This window comes from Apium graveolens, chromosome 7 (genome assembly GCF_009905375.1).
Source record: "Apium graveolens cultivar Ventura chromosome 7, ASM990537v1, whole genome shotgun sequence".
Taxonomy (NCBI): domain Eukaryota; kingdom Viridiplantae; phylum Streptophyta; class Magnoliopsida; order Apiales; family Apiaceae; genus Apium; species Apium graveolens.
In genome coordinates, this window is record NC_133653.1 from 11,134,906 (window position 1) to 11,142,462 (window position 7,557).

General features: G+C 35.7%; 1 long non-coding RNA gene across 1 annotated transcript; it reads left to right on the forward strand.

Annotated features, from left to right (window-relative positions):
- Positions 1-6,283: 6,283 nt before the first annotated feature.
- On the forward strand, positions 6,284-7,096 carry LOC141673096 (uncharacterized). Its single transcript, XR_012555808.1, has 2 exons — positions 6,284-6,421; positions 6,578-7,096. It is a non-coding gene; the product is annotated as an uncharacterized LOC141673096 (long non-coding RNA).
- The last annotated feature ends 461 nt before the right edge of the window (positions 7,097-7,557 follow it).

Sequence of the window (7,557 nt, forward strand, 5' to 3'; positions counted from 1 at the left end):
TCATTGAATGTACCGTAGTATGTGAAAATAATTAGTCTTAAAAATTTGAAAATATAAATTATTGGAAAATGCTACTTATGCCAAAAATTATTACAAAATTAAATAAGTCCATGTGAAATAGAATTAATTTTGCAAATATAGATAAAATTGTAGTTTCAAAAATTATTTAGTAAAATAAATTACAAGTTTAAATGAACAAATAATTTGATTTTTTTTAAAATGAAATACTACTTTAAAATAGAGGAAGTAGAAGATCCTCTAGAACTAGTAAATCATGTTGGAAAATTAATCTAAGCTTGTTTTATTGTGTTAAGGTTTTATTTTATTTGTTTTAGATCAGCTTGTACATGTATGACTAGGTCATGCATTCAGTAGAGAATAAGTCGTGGTCTCACTAATAAACAGAAGTACCCAGGAGTAGTTGCTATTTTATAGGTTTAGTTGTTTATGCACGTTGCACACTAGCTGCTTTATATTTACTTGTAATCATTCATTTTATCATCACTGGTATACATTATTTAATATATACACCATGAGTTTTTGTCACAGGAAGCTGTGTCACTTATATACTTATATATATAGACACATAAACATAAACAGCTGTTGGTTTTCTACATTTGGTATCCGAGCTTAGGGTTCTTAATGGTGACCTACTGGTGTTAAATGTGGAAAAGAAACAGCCATACCCGATATGATGCCTTGTTGGAGTCTAAAAGAGAAAGAGAATGCAGTTTCTGTTTTGCTTGAGGTAGGCGTTGCACAAGGATGGTGGCAAAACTGCATGTGTAGTATGGGATGCATGTGTAGTATGTGGCTGCCGAGAAAGATGAGACGGTATCGGAGAAGCCTGCAGAAAGCAGAAAATGAGATACATTGGCAGGATGTCATGTAGAACGAGATGGAACACTTCTTAGAGGTGAACGTGCCAGAAGGGCAAATAAGTTGAAGGGCAGACGAGCAGGAAGAGTGTTAGAGGGGAAAGCATTAGCCATACGGGCTCAGTTTATTAGGCATACGGGCTCAATTTATTAGCCATACGGTCTCAACAATTTATTAGCCATACGGGCTCAGTTTATTAGCCATACGGGCTCAGTTTGAAAGCCATACGGGCAGGGAGGATTGCATGAGACAAGTTTAAATTAAGGGGGAGATTGTTGAAAAATTAATCTAAACTTGTTTTATTGTGTTAAAGTTTTATTTTATTTGTTTTAGATCAGCTTGTACATGTATGACTAGGTCATGCATTCACTAGAGAATAAGTCGTGGTCTCACTAATAAACACAAGTACCGGAGAAAAACCAGGAGTAGTTGCTATTTTATAGGTTTAGTTGTTTATGCACGTTGCACACTAGCTGCTTTATATTTACTTGTAATCATTCATTTTATCATTAGTGGTATACATTATTTAATATATAAGCCATGAGTTTTTGTCACAGGAAGTTGTGTCATTGATATACTTATATATATAGACACATAAACATAAACAGCTGCTGGTTTTCTACAAATCAGGAAAGATTTTTTATGATAAAATTATTCTATTTACTGTTCTATTTTTAATTAACATTGAAAAATGTTCGACGAGAAGTCGTGTCATCCAAAAGACACGTCCTAATATAAGTAGGAAAAGGTTTAAATTCTCATTATAAAAGCAAACCTAGGACCCTTGATCACATCACAAAAAACACAAACAATGGCTAAGAGAGCTAGTTTAAGAACAGCTACAAAAAATCTAGCGACAAGTTATTTACTGTCAAGAAAACTCGAAAACGCCCAGTTCTTCCTTGCCACCGAAGCAAGTTGCTACGAAGATTGAAGGTGTTCGGATGTTAAGGTCCATGTGGGTTGCTGAAATCAAACACCCGAACAAGAAGAATGTTCGAATATGGCTTGGTAGTTACGCAACTCAGGAAGAAGCTGCCAAGGTTTATCAGTCGAAAAAGATGGAACAGGAAGAAATTAAAGTCCAGGCTATTGTTAAAGACAAGAAGTCAGTTAATGAGTCTGATACAAAATCTTTGTCTGATGATCGTGATGACAGGGTGAACGTCGCTGAATTTGATGACCAGGCTAGCAAAGTTTATACCAAGATTGAAGGTGTTAGATTGAGAAAGGGTAAGTGGGTTGCTGAAATCAAATACCCTAAGAAGAAGAATGTTCAAATATGGCTTGGGAGTCTGTTAAAAGGTAAATTTGATTAGTCTGGTTCATGTATCTAGTATGTTATTAAGTTCATGCATGATTATTGATGTCTAGTTCAGTGAATTAGGAAGACCAGGAGATAATCTTTATTACTTATTCATGTACCAAACTCACTGCTGTAACTATAAATTGACAGCCTATAATCAGTTGTAAAAAAGATGAAGAAAAAAAGTCTGTTATATACCAGTAGTCTCCAGTTTACATATTAGATAATTTCTTCTATTTGTTTGCCAATAGAGTGGCATTAGAGCTTGTGAAAAAATGAGTAACTCATTTCCTTTTGTTGTGCCTAAACTTACCAAGGAGAACTATGGCCATTGGTGTCTTCGCATGAGAGCATTGTTGGGCTCACAGGATGTATGGGAGACTGTTGACAAAGGTTTTCAAGAACCAGAGAATGAAGCCACCTTGAATCAAAATCAAAAGAATGTGTTGCAGCAAATTCGGAAGAAAGATCAGCATGCTCTCTCCATCATTCACATGGGCTTAGATGAAGCCATGTTTGAGAAAGTTGTTGTAGCAACAAAGGCAAAAGAAGCCTGGGAAATATTGGAGAACATGTTTCAAGGGAATCGATAAAGTAAAAAAGGTCCGTCTTCAAACTCTACGCGGTGAATTTGAAGCATTACATATGAAGGAAACTGAATCAGTCCAAGACTATTTTACAAGAGTATCCTCAGTGGTCAATCAAATGAAGCGTTACGGAGAAAAGATTGATGATGAACGTATTAATGATAAAATTCTCAGATCTCTCAACACTAAGCTACAGCTTGTCGGAGTCTCCATTGAAGAAGAAAATGATACAGAAGCCATGTCTGTCGATCAACTCATGGGATCTCTACAAGCATATGCAGAGAGATTAATAAAGAAGGAAGAACCAGATTTTCACGCTCTTCAAACTAATGTCTCGTATGGAGAAAATAACATGAAAGAGCAGGAACAATACCAAAAAAGAGTACAAAATCGTGGACGAGGAAGAGGCCGAGGCAAAGGTGGAAATTTTGGTCGAGGTCGTGGCCGATCTACCGAAAGCCAAACTTTTAATAATGAAAGGGCATTCAACTACTCAAGAGGACATGGGAATCAGGTTGCTAAAAAAGGTGGAGGCAGAAGGTATGACAAATCAAATATTCAATGTTATGTTTGCCAAAAATATGGTCATTATGCCAATGAATGTAGGAACTCAAATATTAAAAAAGATGAGAAAGCTAATTATGTGGAAGCAAAGGAGGATGAAGAATTGCTTTTGTTAATGGCAACCAGAGAAGAAAAAGATAGAAAAGTATGGTATCTTGACACAGGAGCAGCAAATCACATGAGTGGAAATAAGGAGTTGTTTTCAACTTTTAATGAAATGGTGACAGGAAATATTATTTTTGGAGACGACACCAAAGCGCCAATTAGAGGAAAAGGTGATGTTCTTATTCGTTCCAGAACTGGAAATCATATTCTAATTTCTAAAGTTTATTATGTTACTAATCTGAAAACAAATATATTGAGTTTGGGACAATTACTTGAGATGGGTTATGATATTCACATGAAAGACAATCATTTAACTTTAAAAAATGATTTGAATATGTTGATTGCAAAAGTCCCAATGACAAAAAATAGAATGTTTTTGCTTAATATTGAGGTTGATCATCCGAAATATGTGAAAACTTGTGTTGAAGACACTTCATGGATGTGGCACTAGATTTGGCCATCTTAATTTTGAAAGCCTAGAGTTATCATCAAATATGGTGTATGGTCTGCCCAGAATCAATCATCCTAATCATATGTGTGAAGGATGTCTTTTCGGCAAACAAGTAAGAAGAAGCTTCCCACAAAAGGCGACATTTCGAGCAACAAAGAAATTGGAACATGTTCATGCTGATATATGCGGACCGATCAGACCTTCATCATATGGTAAAGCAAATTATTTCATCTTTATGGCTCCCCAAAATATGTGGAATATATTTCAAATGGATGTGAAGTCAGCATTTTTAAACGGCTATCTCGAAGAGGAAGTATACATCCAACAACCTGAAGGATACATTATTAAAGGTCATGAAGACAAAGTTTTGAAGTTAAAGAAGGCGTTGTACGGGCTGAAGCAAGCGCCTCGTGCATGGTATAGCCGAATTGATAAGTATTTTCAAAATCATGGTTTTATCAAGTGTCCAAATGAGCATGCTCTTTATATTAAAAATGATGAGAATGGAGGTTTTCTGTTAGTATGTTTGTATGTAGATGATTTGATATTCACAGGAAATAATGTGCAGTTGATTGAAGAGTTTAAAAAGGCAATGACACTGGAGTTTGAAATGACAGACCTTGGTCTCATGTCATACTATTTAGGAATGGAAATACAACAAAAAGAAAATCAGATTTTTGTTTCCCAGAAAGGTTATGCAGAGAAGCTTCTAAAAAATTTTAAGATGGATAATTGTCAGCCAACAAGTACTCCTATTTCTTGTGGAACTAAATTGTCAAACTTTGATGGTAGTACCAGAATCGATCCATCACTTTATCGAAGTCTCGTTGGAAGCCTCAAATATCTAACGTTCACTCGGCCTGATATTCTTTATGGCGTTGGCCTGATTAGTAGATATATGAAAGCACCTACTATTACTCACATAAAAATGGCGAAAAGGATACTACGTTACGTCAAAGGTACTCTTGAATATGGTCTGAGTTACTCTCCATCTACATATTTTAAACTTTATGGCTATAGCGATAGCGATTGGGGAGGAGATGTTGATGATCGTAAGAGCACCACTGGGTTTATATTCTTCCTGGGAGACACTGCCTTCACCTGGTGCTCAAAAAAACAGCCTATAGTGACTCTCTCTACTTGTGAAGCTGAGTATGTTTCCGCTGCATCATCAGTTTGTCACGCAATATGGTTGAGAAGATTACTAAAGATGATTCACATTCCTCAATAAGAAGCAACGCCAATATACGTTGATAATAAGTCTGCCATTGCTTTGGCGAAGAATCCCGTTTTTCATGATCGTAGTAAACATATCGACACTAGATATCATTACATAAGAGAATGTGTTGAAAAGAAAGAAGTGGAGCTGACCTATGTCAAGACAAAAGATCAGATTGCGGATATTTTCACAAAGCCGCTGAAATTTGAAGATTTTGTTAGGCTGCGTGCTTGGATTGGAGTTACAAAAGGAGATCAAGTTTAAGAGGGGGTGTGAAGAGTTAAACTTGATTAGTCTAGTTCATGTATCTAGTATGTTATGAAGTTCATACATGATTATTGATGTCTAGTTCAGTGAATTAGGAAGACCAGGAGATAATCTTTATTACTTATTCATGTACCAAACTCACTGCTGTAACTATAAATTGACAGCCTACAATCAGTTGTAAAAAAGATGAAGAAAAAAAGTCTGTTATATACCAGTAGTCTCCAGTTTACATATTAGATAGTTTCTTCTGTTTGTTTGCCAACAGAGTCATGCAACTCACGAAGAAGCTTCTAAAGTTTATCAGGCAAAAAAGATGGAACTCGAAAAACTCAAACTCCAGGCAATTGCGCAAAAGGAAAAGTTAGTCGATGTTAGAGAAGTCGTTAGTGCCCACATGGAGTCCAATACAGAGCCCGTGTCTGATGATCCTAATGTTATGATGGAAGTAGTTGTTGGAAACGTATATGGGCTTGGGCTTAATATAGATCAAATTGATATGACTCAAACACACACTGTATATCTTTGATATTGAAACAAACACCAAGTTTATTTTAAATCTCACAACCACAAAGCTATAGCTTGACACAAGGCTACGGCCTTATTTCTTTCTCTCTGTTGCTTTACAAACTCACTTCTGTGTATATTATTACATTCAGAGAGGACCAGCCTATTTATAGGCTTCATATATGCATGCATTACATCAGGGCTTACATCACTACTATTTATTACTACATAGACTTTTACCAGCCTACAATACTGACTAACTTAACATGCAGCCTACCATATTTTACGTATCTATAATTATTGCCAACCTTCAGACCTTATCTTGACAACCCAGCCTTCTAATCTTGAACAACTGTTATATGCTACGCATTTCAAGGGAGACTTCATCACATCTCTTGTATGAATTCTTGACCATGTATGCAGGTTGCCTACCATAATATATGCTTCTCTGTTGCTGGATATATAGCTGGTGCCTGGTGTAGTGTCAACCTTGAATACTATCACCATAATTTATTACACACGCCACCTTGCATGTATTGGTAATCTAGTGCCCACCATATTTTTAGGAATTAACTTCTGGTTGCTGCTCTTATTTTCTTTCCTTCATATTACTACATCTATAACCCAGCTGTATGTTATTTATTTCAAATTATGGAAGAGTTTGAATTCTAACAGTAGTTCATACTGATGACCAGGCGAAGAAAGTGGTTGATTGTGATGATGGAGAAATCGTTAATGTCCTCAAGGAATTTAAGGCAGAATCACGGCCTGACGATTGTGATGTTCCAATGAGCGTTACAAATTCAGAAAACCAGGCAGCGGAAATCTTTCGTTCTGATTATCAGGCAAAAAGGAGTTTGAGCAAAGGAAGAGTAGTAGAACAAAAAGCTGCAGGTGATATGTTACTGCAATTGGGTCCGATTTTGATAGATAGGTATGGCCGTCTCTTGGGTGAATTTAGCTGGATCGATGATCTCAGTATTTGAAAATTTATTAATTTTCGGAAACAGAAAAACAAATCATGGAAGTTTGTAGAATCACGTGTAATGCAGAACTGGCTAAAAATAAAGGTGATACCATAGAGAAAGTTTAGCTATGTATTCATCGTTTGTGGCTTACTGGCACTGACTGTGAGCAACATAAGTTACAGTACCATCTCTTATGCAGTAGTTTACTACATTTTTTGTTATTGTTATAATCAGATATGTTATAATCGTCTTGGAATTTCACCATTACCAGTTAACCACATGCCTTCATGTTTGATTCTATAGCAATGCAACTAAAATTGTTCTTTCATTTTTCACTGAAACTTGTACCAGTAAATCATATTCATCAACCCAGACTTGCACTAAAATTTTGGTAAAAAAACGCGTTCAAATTGTGATCGCAATGATTCCTCTGAACTATAGTGAGGAAACTATCATTGTTCATTTTACAATGGACGGGGTAAGCCTGCTTTTTAATCTTTCAACATTTCAATAACAGTAGTACATAATATTCGTTATATATGTGCTTTTTATTGTTTAATGTTCTGTTCCGGAAAGAAGGGAAACCGTAACATTCTTTCTAAATGAAAGGTTTACAAGATTTGATTTCCCTTCCTATTATAACTTACACATATTAATACTGATTAATAACTGTTTACATTGAGAAAGGGGTACAGGGTTACCTTTTT